This window comes from Anopheles cruzii, chromosome X (genome assembly GCF_943734635.1).
Source record: "Anopheles cruzii chromosome X, idAnoCruzAS_RS32_06, whole genome shotgun sequence".
NCBI classification, from domain to species: Eukaryota; Metazoa; Arthropoda; class Insecta; order Diptera; family Culicidae; genus Anopheles; species Anopheles cruzii.
This window is the reverse complement of record NC_069143.1, coordinates 11,217,289-11,234,375: the sequence shown is the minus strand read 5'-3', so window position 1 is coordinate 11,234,375 and position 17,087 is coordinate 11,217,289. Positions and strand designations below refer to the sequence as shown.

General features: G+C 55.2%; 1 pseudogene; it reads left to right on the top strand.

Annotated features, from left to right (window-relative positions):
• Positions 1 to 401: 401 nt before the first annotated feature.
• Positions 402 to 16,780, top strand: LOC128269889 (homeobox protein Hmx-like; annotated as a pseudogene).
• Positions 16,781 to 17,087: the final 307 nt, after the last annotated feature.

The window sequence follows — 17,087 nt, the reverse complement described above, 5'->3', positions numbered from 1 at the left end:
GCAAGGTAGGCAACACGCGCGGCACACGCTCGGGAGTTCGGGAACGCGTTCGCGTGTGTAGTGTGTCAGGTGAAACAGCGCCCCCACCCGGGGTGAAGAGTTAGGCAGAACCGCATCAACCAACACTGGCGCACATTGGCGCTGGCTTTCGTGTCGCAACCTAGCTGAGGACGTTCTGAGACGGCGAACTCTGGGAGAGGACGAACTGGGGGTCGCGAACTGACCTCAGTGTGCAGGCAGTGTGTGTGTGTCCTGTCCGTGTCCCTAGTGTAGTGTATGTGTGTGTGTGTGCCCGTGTTGGTGTGCGATCCAGGCAGGGTGAACCAAGTAGCAGGCAATCCGGGTTCCTCCGGTCTGAGCAGTATTAGTAGTAGTGGTAGCGATAGAAGGTCGTGTAGCAGATGAACCTGGAAGCGAATATGTCCTCGCCGGAGGCGGACATCGACGTGAGCGTGGTGTCCAGCCCGGAACCGAGTCCGCGGCCAGTCCCCGCGGACAGCCCCGGACTGGGCGCCGGCAGCCCGTTGGCGGCCGGCGTCAGCGACGACGAGCAGCGCTGCTCGTCTTCGTCCGACACTCAACACCACCACCGCCAGCCGCTGCCGCCGGCGCCGTACTCGCAATCTCAACAGCACCCGGGCCTACAATTAAAGCAGCAGACCTCACCCCCCGGGCAGCTGGGTTCGCCGGCGGGCACCGGGCAGGGCACCGGGCATGGGCAACAGGCTCTGCAGCAGCATCACTCGGCGATGGTGGCGGCTGCGGCCGCCGCTGCCCTCCACCACCAGCAGTCAACGGCGGCGGCGGCGGCGGCGGTGGCCGTAGCGGCTGCAGCGGCGGCGGCAGCATCAGGCACCATCAACAGCACCAACACCAATAACAGCTTCAACCACAGCCCCGAGTCGCGGCTGAGTCCTCCGAAAACGCCGCCAGACACGCAGCACCTGCAGCACCACCTACATCACCACCACCACCACCACCAGCATCACCAGCAGCAGCAGCAGCAGCAGCAGCAGCAGCAGCATCAGGTCACTCACCACCATCACCACCAACACCCGCCACACCATCCCCACATGCATATCAATCAACACCATCAGCCGCACCACCACCAGCAGCAGCAGCAGCAGTCGCCAGCAGTGGTGGCGGTGCTCCAGCCACCGCCGGTCCAGCCGGCGGCGGCGCCGCCCTCGACGACGACGGCGATGAGCAAGACGTCCACCAACCCGGGCTACACCAGCTTCTCCATCTCGAGCATCCTGAGCCGGGCGGAGCCGACGGCCAAGAAGGGGATCACGGGCGTGATCACGCCGGTCCCTTCGCTGCCGCTCTCGGCGGCGGCGGCCGCCGCGGCCGCTGCCGCCGCTGCCGCCGCCGCAGCGGCCTCGAACGGCGCCGCGACCGGGTTCGTCGGTACGAACGGCTCCCAGCCCAGCTCGCAGGACGCCGCCATGCTGTCCCGGTAAGTCGTTCGCAACTCCCCCGCAACAATCCCGGAGTCCCGGACCCGTAGACCAAGACCACACGATCCAGGGATCCTACGCAAGGCTCCTTTCTCCTGGGAGCGTGCCGCGCCTAACGGCTGTGTACAGGACAAATCCCCAATAATGAAGATCCAGCAGATTCAGGCTACGCTGCCACCCGTTGCGCCGGCTAAGGTCGTTCCGTCGTCGCACCTGGTACCTGGAACTCGTGTGCGTGTGTGTGTGTCGGTGTGTTTGTGTCCCAGTTCCCTCGGTAGCCTCGGTGTAATTGAGAGTAATTGGCGTCGTCACCCGGTGACAGCTGGCTGGGTATGTCCCGCGCAAAAACCCTGCCGTAGCAACCGGTAGGTGGCCTTGGGCGTCGGAGACCAGCGAGGCAAGGCGAAGATCAGACTCAGACTTGTCAGACGTCAGACTCAGACTTGGTTTAGGACACTTTAGGGCTTCCGCTGGAATGCTGTTAATGCTGGAATGACATTGTGTTGGATGGCTTGGTAGTGTTCCGAGCAGTGTGTAGCTGGGCGTTAGAGTGCTGGCGGCAAAGTGGTCCAGTGGCGACATTCCAACAGCTACGACCACCTCGTTACTCGTCTTATCAGGCCTCCCGCTGACCTAAGCAACCGAAGGACCAACTGACCGGACTTTAGCGTCTAGCAACAGCGAAGCGCCTACCTGTGGGTGTGTATGTGATGTAGTTGTGACGTGATGGTCTTCGTACGTGTGTATGTGTGTGTGTGTGGGTGTGTGTGCAGCGCTACTCATCGGTCCGGGCCGGAGGAACGATTAGCGATTAGCCGACATGCGATAGGCTCGTTACCGTTCCATTTCACAAATTAGTTACAGATTAATTCGCGAAAATTAGATGTATCACATTAAGTGAAGCACCCCCGGTAGCACCGACCCCTCTCTACGCCCCTGCGCCCCACCCAGGACGACCCTGCGCGCTCAGAGCTATACCAACAGATGAAAGATTAGCCCCCGAACTCACCCCCATGCACCAGTTCACCGCCCCGACCCACCCCAGGGACCCGAAAGCGTATCACCACCACTCCACACACCCCCCTCCCCCCGCTTGCTCCAGTCCCAGACCCAGCATGGGGTAAGGCGAGAGACATTAGAAAAACCTAACCTCAAATTATGTGCCATCGCGTCTCACCGCCACCACCACCCCCATAATCCCTTTTCCCTTTCCCTATCACACGGCGGAGGGCTTAAAAGAGCGTAGGGACCAGCAGGGTCCTGCCGAGGGCTGCCAGACTATCGCTGCCTGGATCAGCGCGCGAGGCGGCTGCGATAGGGAAACGGGGAAATTAAATTCAACCCGGCCACAACCAATTATAATGCCGTATTCGACCCCCACCCCCCCCTTCCGTTTCACCGCGTCGACTCACGGGCGTTCCTTCGTCCTATGTGCGCGCGCCGGTGATCGTTGTCAATTTGTTTGTGTGTTAATCAATTTGTGATAATCAAGAAAGCTTCATTAGACCAAACTTTCCGCCGGCCGCGACCAGCGAGTTGCGATCGTGGTCACCCTCCGCCTCCCATCCCGTTTGATTCCGTTTGTTTTTTTCGAGAGCCCCTTTAAACCGTTGCCACCCGTTGCCAACCGTTGCTCCGTGTGTTTGTTTTCGGTTTTGCCGCGTTTTTCTCTTTAAGGGAAGTTGATACTTTTGGGCTGTTGAATTATGCAACACCCCCCCCCGCCACCAATAATGAGTGGCATTCGGGATTAGGTAAGGCCCTAGGACGCTTAAAAGTACGCACACACGGGGGCTGAAAAGTCCCGAGCCACGAAGAAAGAAGAACGCTCTTTTTGTGGTTTAAAATGGGCTTTATCGATCGCCGTGATCTCCGTCTAGAGTCACTGAATCATTCCCCAGTTTTTGAGGCCCGTAGTACAGCCAGTAGTCGCTGGGAGCTCAGTATAGCGAATATACGGTGGCTGTGCCAGCAAATCGAAACTCAATTCATGTAGGTTTGCCATTGTTTTGATTGACCTATGTACAAAATATATTTCTTTGCCACTCGCGGCCGTCTCACTATTGATGGTTGATTTCCCTTCTTTAAGATAGCCGATGAATATTACACACCACGCACATCCCAAAATAATCCGAGGCCATAATGATCATGTAATAAAGCCAACACGTTCCTTTGATATCTTTAGGATGTTAGGCTAACTGACGCAACATCGCGTTTCGATCGTCGAAAAGTATTTTGGATGGATTTTTTACATGTTTTCCCTTGTGGATGTCTGCTCACTGCTTTCTGCATGATCGGAGTCGGCAAACCAACGTTTTATGGTTGTTTTTCTGATGGAGCAGAATCCTCGCTATTGAACGGTAACGGTTCCCTCGTGTAATAGTGCAGTGTAATATTAAAGAAGCAGTGTTATATTAAAACATGAAATTGCTTCTGTTCTACTGAAAATAACAACAGTATGTAGTGTCACTCTTAGCAAACAATAACTCACAAACTTATGCGTTGTGTATCATGAAATTTCAACTGCTCTCTTTTGAAGGTTAGTACTAACTGAAAACAGCACTGAATGCAGCAAAACTAACTGCGCCCATTTATGTGCTTTTGCTCGAGATTTTTCAGCCCATGTGTCTAGAGGCTAGAGCCGCACCAACCGTCCGCAATCTCCAACGCCCATCTGTTGCCCAGCACCGTTCGAGATATGATCTACCAATTGGACGCAGAGAAACAATGCAGCACTTTTTCTAAGGGCTATCTATTATTTCTATCGGATGGTACGGCAATTAGCGCCCACTGCCTGCTGCTTCACCCCGAAACGCCACACACTCTCCAATTTGCCATTTGCTGGCGTGGCGCAGCGCAGCGCAGTCCGTTTTCGGCTCCGTCCTGTTTCCCGCGGTGTGTCTGTGTTGACAGGATCTTTTACCGTCCTGTTACCGGCCACCACCCCCGGTAGCTTGTGATTGTGTTGTTATTGTTTTCAATCGTCATCTCGTCGCTGCTCGCTTTTATACGCCCAGCCGTTTAGCGGTGCCCCGTGGCCCAGATGGCAGCGCAGCCAGCCAGCCAGGGGTTCGATTCCTCCTTCGGTTCTTCGCTCTCTCAGATTTGCACGTTTTAAACGAAGCAATCCCCTAAAAAAAGCCCCCCCCCCCCCTCGACAGAGAAGTTAATTAATTGGCGCATAGACCCACACACACACACACACACACGGTATGAGTTGTGTGCGCTTGGGCGATGGCCTACTACTACTACTCTATTACTTGCGCTCTCTACACTCTCCCATTTCCGGCCATTTGTCAAACTCCTTCTCGGCGTAACAATAATTGAACAGCGCACCGCAGTCCCAGCCAGCCAGACGGTGGAACAAAGGGTGCAAAGGGGCAGGCGCAGGGGCAGCAAAAGCGAGCAGTAAGGACTTGGTTCTCTCGTCGTTTAATTTCCTCGCAAGTCTCGGAGTTAAATGAGTCCTAAACGGTGCAGCAGCGGGCTTCCTGCTGCCGCCGCCCACGTCTCTGCCCCCTTTCCACCAGGGTTATGCCTCCCGGGGGCCATTGTTCCTCCGGCCCGTCCGTGTCCGTCGTCGGTGTTGTGTCCTGTGTCCGTCCGTCGTTCGCCGGCTCTCTGGATTTTCTACAAATTGCCGCATACGAAACAAGCGATAAGTTTACGACAACAAAACGGCAACAACCGCACCCGCACCCGCACAGTGGTTTTTCATCGCGCCACCCCCACCCCCGTCGGTCTCCAACCCCGCTCAAGCAGCCGCACAACGAGGTTTTGTCTAGTGCCGGGCCGGTTCTTCGGTTTTCGCTTCGCGTGGTGCGCGCCTTTTCTTATGCTTATGATCCGCTTCAGGGGTAGTCCTGGGGAAGTAACAAACTTCCACCGGCTCTTCCCCGTGCCTTCCACCCTCTCTTTCTTGCTCTCTCTCAAGGATATGCTCATTTTTGGTGCCACCTGCACCGCACAATGGCCGCACACACACACACAATCAATGCTAGGGGCGGAATGGAATTGGAGGGGGCGGGGGGAGGTCTTGGTATGATGGCAGCCTTGCTGGTATGATGATGATGGGCCGCACGCAGGACCACAAAGGGGGGAGAGGTCGGTCGAGCCGAGAGTCGAAATCTGAAAAGAAGATCAATCACCATAATTGAAAAAAAAAGTACGATGGAACACACATCAGCATTCACGTGAGCGCCGCCGCACGCCTGGCAGCCGCCTGTGTCCTTTCCATCACTCCCCCCCCCTCCGGCCCCCTTCAAATGAGGGATGTTATTTTCGTTTAAGCGAAATTGAAAAGACGCGAAAGATTATGACACCACCACCACCACCGCCACCCACCCACCCGATTTGTGATTTCCAACCACCAACGACCCTTCCCCCCTCCCCCGCCACCCATGGCTCATCCGCTTTTCCCTCTCCGCCAGCACCCGCGGGGTCCCCGCCGGGCCGCCGCAACGATCAAAGATGGTCGCGAATGACTGCCGGGCCGCTGTCACTGTTGGTGGTGGAGGGGTGGGGGCCGGGGGCGGGGGACGGTGTGGTTCAAAGGGCGCTTTCTCGGCATTACAAACCGGCACACAGCGGGCCACGCCGCACAAGGAGATGATGTTTTGTGACTTTAGGACCCCCTACCAGCCACCCATCCTCAGGACGAGGTGTGGTGGGTTGGGTGGGTGGGTAGGGTTGGAGGGGTTTGATGGTTAAATGAAAATGTAGCAACAATAATCGCTGCCCCACTGTTCGCCCACAGGGGCCGAAAGCGTGGCGGCATACTTAAGTGAGCACTTACATGGGTGGGGCCGGGTGGAGGCGGGGTGGGCATAGAGCAACAGAGAGCGGGACGGGGCCTCGAAATCTGCACTACTACATGCAGCTGCACATGAACGCGGTGGCAGCAGAAAGGACATCAACCCAAAACACGCGGATAGTGGTACACCACGCGGTTCGAGGAGGGGGGGGGGGGGGGGAGGCAGCCGGGCGCGCAATCATACAAATGCGCGCCTCCGATCCGTCCGCCTCGCACGGGGGAAGCCACCCACCCCATAAACCCGCGTTGGCCCCTGAAAGGTAGGCACAACGCTTGGCACAAAGGCATCGGCGGCGGCCACGGAGCGGCAAAAATCCGAGCGAAAAAATCGGATGGGCGGGTCGGGGTGGCGCCAATGCGGGGTGCGCCGATCAGGGCACACACACACACACACACACACACGCACGCACGTGTGGCTGAGTTTGGCCCTGATTGATTTTTCCGCTGCCGTGTGCGCGCCTCGTCCGCTTGTAGTGCTTCCCCCGACCACCGCCAGCCACCGTTCCACAGTGCCTTTTCGCAGTGGAAAATTAAATCCTTTTTGTCGTCCAACTCGTCGGGCCCGCCCGACCCACAACCCCTGTGCCCTTCGCTCCCAAATCATACGGCATTGAGCGGCATCAGAGCGCGGCATTCATTGTTTTTGATGCTTCGCGAACACACACACACACACACACGCGTCTGTCACAGAGGAGCTCGAGCCGATCCTGCCGCCAGTAAGCTGCTGCTGCTTCCGGTGCAGCTTCGGATGCACCGCTACCGGATGCACACACTATTGCATACTTCCAGGGGCGAACATTCTTTTCGAACGTCCACTCTCTCTCTCTCTCTCTTTCTCTCTCTTTCTCTCTCTTCATCTCCCTACCACCCAGCCTTCCACTTTCCTGCCGGGTCCCTGGATGCCCGCCGGCCCGACGACAATGGGCGCACCAATCGAGGCTCGCGAGCTCTCTCCGGAACTTCCGTGAGACAATGGCCTGTCGATCGAAGCGACAATCGGCAGCGACAATCACGGGGATTGGGTGGTGGTCGGTGAAGCACCCCCCACCGGCCCCCTCCCGGTCCGCAAACCCAATGGCCGCCGGGGGACCTGTGTCGCTCTGATCCGTCCGCCGTCCGGATGGTGTTCCTTCGTCTTCTGCTTCCTGCTTTTGGACCACCGATTCCCGTTTTATCGACGGCAATTAGCGATTGGAATAAATGCGGTGCGGTAGGAGAATGGAGGGGGGGGGGGGGGGGTGGACTCGCAATGAGAAGCTGTTTCCAGCCCGCACACACACACACACAGAGACAGAGATAGAGACACGGGCGACATTCAAGCGTGTCCACGTCAACCGCCCCCGGGGACATTAAATCATTTAACGAGAATGTTTCAATTACTCGGTGACATACCCTCGCACCCCCCCCCCCCCCCCCCCCCCCCCCTCGTACCCAACCGCCTGGGGGGCATTTCCGGTCGAACTAGGGGGTGCCGTGGTGGTGGTGCGATCGATTCGATGTCGATCGACGCCTCCGACACTGTGGGTCCGGGCCCGGGGACAACAGGACAAAGGGTTGAACGCACCTCGATCAACACACACACAGAGAGGGGGGGCAAAAGGGGGTAGAGTGATTTACACGATTTTCGCCGCGCGTCGTGCGCCAACCGCAACAAACGGCGGCTGTCGGTGTGACGCTGGAAGTGTCACGCTGCGGCGGGCGAATCATGTGGAGTTGGGGAAAACAAATGGGAACAACAGGGGGCGCCACCTGCTTGTGAGGTGGCGTGTACCAGTTGAATTCTGAACCACTGGCCGACTTTCCCTCGAAGCCTCGCGGTTTTCACGTTCAGGAAGATTCTGACAGGTCTGACTGTTGATACGTGAAGTTCAGGAGCCGAGCTATTGGCCAAGATGCACCAAAAGCCACAAAGTTACCACAGAGGCTACGATTTCTACGTCTACGAAGTGAACCGGAGCTTTTGGCGTTTGGTCTAGAAGATTTGGCGTTCCAAATCGTAGCCATGGACTTCAATATATGGCACGAATAGTTACTTGTTTCACCTGTACGATTCGAGCGTATCGTGTAATGGCACATGTCTGAGCCTAATATACACAACTGATATACAGACAATAGAGACAATATTAGTGTGGTTGAGATATTCTTGAGATATTCAGGAATAGCTATATCTCGGATTGGGATTCGGCACATCTTGATATTGTCCTCGGCTAAGAAAACTTTCAAAACCATCGCGACATAGAGCGACATCTCGACGGGTAACAACGCGGTCCGGAACATGCGTGTAACTTTCTGCCGATCTGCCCGCGACTATTGCCGCAAAAGTGCTGCCAGCTAATGCCAGGTAATGCAAGTTGGCAGCTAATCACTGTGTGGCTGTGTGTGTGTGTGTGTGTGTGTATGTGTACGCCTATGTCGGTTTCACGGATTTTGCCCGTGTGGTGATAACCTCCCAAAAACTCCTAAACACCGGAGTCAGCACCGGGCTAACGCTATTAGCCGCCGCCTGGTAGCCAATCAACAGCTGCGCGGCGTTGCGGCTCCGTTCAGCCAATCCCCAGCGGCAGCGCAACCCTCGGCCGTCGGCAGGCTCGGCGTTCAGGTTTCCGGCTTCCAAGAGCGCGGACTCCGAACCGGAAAAGCGCCACCCATCACTGTGGAAAGCACGCACACAGTCGCTCTCTCTTTCTCTCTCGCGCGCGGAAAGTGTCACTTATTGGCGCTACTTCGGGCGCCTAATTCGATCAATTATGGCGCGCGCCCATCACGTCGGCTTTCGCTTCGATGCGCGTGAGCGTCAAAGAGTGAGAGGGAACGGCAGGCCTTTCGAGTAGCCTCGAGCGGGGTTGTGTTGTGGCCAATTTGCACTGCCGGCTATAAACGAGAGTGGCGCCCACGAGCCTAGTGGCCTAGACCCGACATCATCCGAGTCCCCGAGTCCATTGGTCCCCGCGTTCGGACCATCGACCTAATCTCGGACCGAGTCGCAAGGAGTCGCTCTTTCGCGAACTATGCCGCCGTCACAGAAAAGCCGTCAACTTTGACTGAAGAACCGCGCCGGAACACTTGAACCCGCCAGCCAGCCAGCCAGCCAGTTGGAAGCCGCCCGCAGGCGTGCCTCCGGCCTGCCACGACCGAACCGAACTGCCACCGGGAGCACCACGGAGTCCAGCACAAGAAACCGACTCCACGGGGCATAGAAGCGCAGGGCTGTAGTAATGCCGGCCGTAATCCGATCGGAGCCGGAGTTGAGCGAAAAACCCCTGCGGAACATGTATAGTTTTGCGAAAGCCCGGACGGACGGACGAAACGCTGGCAAAGTGGCAATTTGACCTTTCCGCTTTACGTTTTAATGGTTTCCGGACTTCTGCCAGGGTGCCCGCGATTGAACAGTTGGTGGGCTTCGCTCCGATCAATATCCGACCTGGAGCACGAGAGAGAGAGAGTGTGGTTCGGTGATCTTGGTCCGACTGACGGAAAACACTTGAAACAAACAAAACTTCTTCCAACTTCCAAGTCGTCCTCACCGAACGCGAACACACTCGTGTGACCGGCGAGAGAGAGAGGACTGGTTGGGCTCTGTTGCACGACTCCCAACAATCAATGTTGCGCTAATTGTTAATGCGATTAGCGTTAATGGTCTGCGCGCGGTCGCCCGTCGCTTTTAGAGGAGCCTCCGGAGGACCGTTACACGATGGTGCGTTACTGACAGACGTGTGCGATAGTTCGTGCACACCTTCTTCGGCGAGTACTTATGTGTGCATCGATGCAGATGTAGATAAAAGTGCAGTGCTTACAAGCTTTTATTGGACGATTTATTTCTACAATACCTCGGACCTGCCAGGTCAGAGGTGGCGGCCGTCGTCCATGCACGTTAGGTGAGGTTGGATGGTCGTCCCAACCGTTTGCTGAGGTTCAATTAGCTGGGTAGTCCAGCAAAGTCGCGATGTAAAGTAAGTGCGACTCAATCCTGCAACTACTGCAACTACTGGCATCTGGGTTCAATGAAAATTCCAGTACGGTGGGATCGTGGTAGTAGCAGTATTATTGAACGCGGCATTGAGGTGCCGTCTGCCTGATGATTTTGCATTACACGGTCCAGGAGTCCGTGCACAAACGGAATCGCCAGACAAAGCTTATTCGCAATTAGTCCGTGAGTAGTAGTTCCCATGAAGCAACCGTTGGTGGACGGAAATCATGTCATGTCTCAGCACAGCTCTATATACACCTCGCCCAACGTTTGTTCATATCCTTTTCTTCCTAATTTGGAACAACTAAGACTTACCTAAGATCTGTATTTGCTCAAAACCTGTTATTTTTTTATCGGATCGTATCATAGAATCAAATTCTTCTCCGCCCAGCCCACCTTTAGATAAAGAGCTTGATTGAGCCGAGTTGTCGGTGGCACATCTTTATGTATGCGTTGGGGTAGTGGTGGGGGTTGGCGGTGGTGTGGGGGTGGTGCAGAAAGTCCGCCCGACTGTTTAACAAACCAAAATGGCCAAGTTTTGGCCAAAAACCGGAAACAAAACAGCAAAGAAAGGAAGAGTTGAAAAGCACCAGCAATGCGGCAAAACAACGATGTGTGCTCTGTGTGTTGTGTGCTGTATGAGTGTATGAAAAGGCATATAAGAAGCCGCAATGTGTGTGTGTGTGTACTTCGATTGAAAAGGGAAATTAAAATCAAATTCGTCGGCCCCGGGCGAGGCCAGCATCAAATGCCGCGGCCTTTTATTCGGTTCCATTTAAAAGGATCCTCTTTTTTTGTTTCAATACATTTCAACATTCACACACACGCGCGCGTATTCAAGTGCACAACACAGCGGCAATCGGGTCCGCTTTCGGGCTTTGGTTTCGGCTAAGTGAAGCTCAAATGTTCACTTCCATCCGCTCTTCTCTGTTCTCTCTGTTTTGGTTTTTTTTAAACGATATCGTTTCCGGGGACCAAAAAAGGGATATTTATCACTCCTTGCACTCAATTACTATCACGAAATTAAGGCGAACAAATAGACAACAACATCAACCACAACAAACCAGGGTACAACAGGGGCCAACAAATCGTTACCATTCCAATCGGGCAAGGGTCCGTCGCCGGGATTTGGGGTAAATAATCCGCGAATCAGCGAGCGACCAGATCGAAAAATAGAACAAGGATACGACCGACCCAATCGAGCCGCCTAGAGATGCTGATGATCCGAGAGGTGCGTTATCCTTTTATCCAGGCACACGATCAACCACGCGTTCTTCAACATCAACCTTGACCGCGGCACTATTTGTCTTCACTTAACGATGTGTCCCCCCGGTCCATGTTTAAGGCCCATTGCGCCAACCGCCACCCATCATCAAGGACCTTTTTGGGCTCCATGTGCATATCGGCTCACGCCGACATGATTAGAGAAAGAGAGAGAGAGTCTCTTTATTCTTTTCGATGGGCAACACAAGAAAACAACAGAGGAGAAAACCCCCTAAACATCGAGGGACACTCTCCAGGACACTCGCCCGCTCTTAGGAGCTCGTCGAGCCTCGTCGGTGCAGGGGCGAGGTGTGCGGGGTAGTGCCCACTCCCCCGGTAGGACCTCGGTTTCTCCTAAGCCAAGGATAATCACACGTCAACAAGGGCACACAGGCACGGGACACAAAAAGGACGAGGACGAGGCAACTCTCGGGCGCAAGTCAAAGAGCTGGCATACACACGCACACACGCGGTATGCGTGCTGCGCAAACAGCTCACGATTTGACGCACACACACACACACACAGCCAGACACGACCCTTGACTGCGTTCCGCGACAGGGTACGGTACGACGGGGCCTGGTACTTGACGGCTGACGGACACCACTGAGACCACCGTGCGCCGGGATGATGATCCCTCTCGAGCGGTTCCGCAGCTCGCAGCGCCTGACATCCCAACTGACATGCCCGGGGGAAGGGTCGCCCGATACGAGGGAGAAGAAGACGAGGAGGAACTTACTTATTTTTGTGTACTGTCCTGGCGAAGGGGAGGCACATACGGCACACCGTAAACAGCCGGGTGAACTCCTGGCTCCCTGGCCCACTGGATGCTGGGAAAAGGATATCCTAAAAATTGCCCAAAAGGTTGTACCCTCTCTATCTCTCTCTCTCTCTCGCGCGCGCGCGCGCTTGTGTGTGTGTTTAACAATCAACCAATAATCACAACTCACAGTCCTCGACCCGTCCCGTCCAGCAATCTTGGCGGGGACGCGGCTCTCTAGAGTTGATGTGAAGTGTGTAGTCATTACGAGGTTATTACAACACCGCAGCGCGAAGCAGGGGGTGCCACTGCTTCGGCTCGGTGATTTTCGCACGGCAGAACTTGGTCCGCTTCGCCACAGAGAGTTGGACCGAAGAACTGCGGAGCCTACTTAGCTCCCAGCGGCTTCCGAACTCCGATGGTCCGATTCTGACCACGGTTTTGCTATTGTGCAGCGGACGATTCTTCTTCCGTTGGCAATTTCGCTTTGTACCTCCTATCATCCCGGATCCCGTTGCTGCCGGAAGCGATCAATCCAATCCTGCTCCATTGTGGTGCTAGCTCATTCCACAGCCTGTACACCACCGCCGTCGGCCTCAGAGCTAGAGCTCCCCTTCAACTAGCTGATGGCTGATAGCTTGCTGCCACGAACGCCTAATCACCGAATCCTGTGTGTATCAGAGTACGCCCCGGGTAGGCCCAACAGTATTATCAAAAAGGCTGCCCTGACTCACCTACACATAGCGTCGACCTGTACATAACACACTCTTACACGCAAGAGATGAAAGCCCCCCCATATTTTCTGGTGGCGTGTCCTGGTAAGGTATGATTTCGCACGCCGGCCAGGCCAGTTTTACTTTAAGGAATAGTTTGTCGGTGGTTCTTTGATTTTTTTTTCGTTCTTCCAATCTTCCAATGCTCGACCAAGTTTTGACATTTCCCATTGCGCCCAATAGTAATGTTAATAGTTGTACGACAGTCGCCAGACAGTTGTTCTTGCTGCAGCTCTCTCTCAAGCGTTGTCGCAGCCTAAAACGAAGCGTGTTTTGCGATTTTCCGTTTTCCGGAAGCTGGACCGTTCAATTTTCTCAACTATAAAAATACCTCTCCCACTCTTTTTTATATGTTTATATGATTCGTTTGTTTATGATGATTCCACTTCGATGCGGCTCTTGAAATGCTCCGACCCAACCATACTCGGTTCAACAAAACTCGAGTCGACTGTCCCGACCGTGCGCAACCAATCAGCAATTTGCTTTGATGCGATTTCCTTCCTTTTATTGGGGATATAAAATCCGACCAACTCGCTAGGTGTGTGTGTGTGTGTCCGACGGCAATATGACGGTAAATCCTGTAAAATTGGGTTCGATGCTTCAATTTGTGTGTTCATTCTAATGCAGGCGACGTATCCATTGTGTTCGGGCAATACTTCAGGCAAGTACTACTCGGGGTACTTGATCTCCCGAGTCCGAGGTATGTTGATGGGGATTGGCAAAGTGTACCGAATGTGCGGGTTTGCTTCGCGTTTGTCTAAAGAGTTACCAGGAACTACCCCAGGAGCACAGCCTTGACGTAGTTGTGCGGGGTGCGCTAGCACTCGTACCATCGACGACGTTGAATTGAGGGAGGGAATATCAAATCGAGGAAGTCCGGTCAAAGAAATGCAAAGGCCGCCATTGCTAGATTAGGTTCATTTGATCCCAGAAACATACCCAATTGACAAGATGCTTCAGACTGCTCGGCGTCCGGAGCAGGAGCGGGCAGGTGGCTTATGCTTTGTGCTGTTGTGCTGTTGTGCTCCTTTGGTGTGCTGTCTGCGACTGTCTGCCCTTCATACAAATGACTACTCCATTCCAATCGCTTAGAGCGCAGGGCGTGTGCCCGGAGGGCCCCAATCAGTTTTATTCTTTCTGTACCGTCACTGAGATACAAGCTTTTGAAGTAAAACTAGTGAGAAATAATAAACACTAGGGTTTTCGTTAATGGACTCGGTGTGTTCAGGAACAATAAACGTGTGGCAAAATATGCTCAGAAAGGGTTCACATGGATGTATATGATGTCCATATATAATGTTATTTTTCCTATTTAAATGTCTATGAAAATACTAAATAACTTTAACTAAACGCTTGACGATGAAAAGAGGCGAAATGGCATTTATGGAGAAGAAAATAGTGTTTCCTTTATATTGGAGTTTTAATTGAAGAACCTTCGTAGCTATCCCGATAGATGATGTTAATAATTGCAAGGTTGGAAATGCGGACATTTTGAACCTCCCTTTTCAGTCTGTTTGAACGTTTGAAGTCGAACGTCATATTCGAAAAAATACTTCTTTTCCAGCATAATTGAAACGATTACAATATGTTTCTTTTAGCAACATTCGTCAGAAGCTGCAAAGTATGACAGATTGGAAAGAACCACATTTGGTTGTTTTATTTCCCAAAATATTTGCATTAGCATCAAACCGACCGAATCAACTCGACGCAACGCAACGCATCGGAACTACGGGGCCATCGTTTGAAAGGTTCCGCCGATAGCGCCTGCCGGGACCAGTGCAGCGATCTGGGCTAGTTTTTGAAGGGGTTTTTGTTTTCGGGTGTCCTACGTCCCACGTCCGTCTGCCGCCGCCGCCGCCCTCTATTGTGATGTGCTCCGTGACGAGGGCACTACTTTGGCGTAATTGCCGACCATCTGCAGGAGTGTCCGTTTATCGTAACGTGTTTACGTGTGCATGGGGTTACGCGTTACCCCTTATACGTCAAGATGCTGCAGATCGTGACGAGCTGATAACGTTGGACGGGACTGACTGACAACCCTGACACTGACGCCGGACCGACCTCGGACCGTGTGTCACTGTTTTTCTTCAGGCTCTCATTCTGTCTCTCTCTCTTTCTCTTTCTCTCTCTATGTCGTTGCAGGCTGGGCTTCATGTCACAGTGGAGCGCGATCGCTAACCGGTACGCGGCCCTCTGCCCGCCCGGTTGGCCCTGGCCCCCGACGTCCCATCGTATGCCTTTCCATAGCCCAAACAATGGTAAGTGTGTCTGTATGTGTGTGTGTGTGTGTGTGTGTGTGTTTGCGTGTTGCGGGGGTGTGCGGGTCGACCGGTGCCTTAGAGCTTAGAGCGTAAGTTGTTCACAGCGTTTGCGGCACCTCGCCACGTCAATTGAGCAACTACCGACCCCCAGTAGCCCGACAGGAGGTTGTAGGAGCTTTAGCGAGTTTCCTTCACGTCCTGAAGCCTGAGCGGTGCGGGGTCTGCGGCTGGCCGTGCGGAGAAACTATTTGCAAAACTATTGAGCAAACAGTTTTTAAGAGGCTTAGCCGGACCATCGTCACCGCCATCGCTCCTGGGTAAGGCTTCATCGCTCCTGGGACGGAAGTGTGTGTCTCTCGACGCTCTTCCCTGCTCGTCTCGCTGGTGTTGTGGGAAACACGCGCCCGCGTTTAGGTATGGCTTCCTGTGGCCTGGGGGGAGCACCAGCTTGGGACTTGGGACCGGGCCCCCCACCCCGCCGCCCAGCCTTCGCTTGAACACCTCTCTGAGTGTGTGTTACCACACACTCCGGACACCGGAGCGATTAAAGTTTGAGGTTACACGCCGTGAGGTTAAGCCAACTTAACCAATTTCCAGACCTCCGCTCCGCTCCGCTCCGCTCATTCTTATTCCCCATGTGTCTCTGTGTCTCTCACCTGACCTGACGTAGATAACCTGACGAACGCGATCGAAAACCAGTCACCATCGCTGACACCACCGCCTTCGCAACAATCGAAGTCACCTTCGCCCCACCCGGCCTTCCTGGGCGGCCGGACGGGCTGTGGCGGTGGGGCGGGCAGCGGGCATGCCGTCGGTGTCGGCCAGGGCCACGGGCAGGCCGGTCACGTCAGGGTCCAGGTACTGGCCCCGGTGGGAACGGACTCAGCAATGGCGGTGGCGGTGGCGGTGGCGACGACTGCGAGTCGGACGACGACGGCCAGGAGATCATCGAGGAGGACGACGAGAGCGACCGGCCGTCGGACTCGGCCTCGCCCAACTCGAACGGGGGCGCGATGCAGGCGAAGCGCAAGAAGAAAACCCGGACGGTGTTCTCGCGCGCCCAGGTCTTCCAGCTCGAGTCCACCTTCGACCTGAAGCGGTAAGTGTTGCTTTGCTCCCGAAGGGTCTCCCGATCTGTTCGAACGCTCTGCCCCCCCCCGCCCCCGCAGGTACCTCAGCTCGTCCGAGCGGGCCGGACTGGCCGCGTCGCTGCGGCTGACCGAAACGCAGGTGAAGATTTGGTTCCAGAACCGGCGGAACAAGTGGAAACGTCAGCTGGCGGCCGAGCTGGAGGCGGCCAACATGGCGAACATGGCGCACGCGGCCCAGCGGCTGGTGCGGGTGCCGGTCCTTTACCACGAGGGCGCCACCGGTGGCTTCGTACCGCCCCCGCCCCACTCGCACGCCCAGCAACTCTACTACACCACCGGGCCGGCCGGACGGGCCGGATCACCGCCCCGGCCACCGCTTTCGTCGCTCGTGTAATGGACGGTCCGGGACCTCCGGTCCGACCCGATCGTCCGGCCGCAGGACTCGACCCACGTGCCGCTCGATCAACCCCGCGTAGGACTCCCAGGCACACGCCCGGCAGCCACAGAACCCTACGCCTAGCAGGGGCAGCATAGAGGAGGACGTAGCGTGGTACACACAGGTACAGTGCCCTCCTCCTCCTCCTCCTCCTGTACCCAGTTCTCCCAGTGACAGCCAGGTAGGGTCCCCGGTACGGCTACTACCGCCACTAACTACAATTACTACTAGGTATTACCTCTCTACTACCGCTACTACCACAACT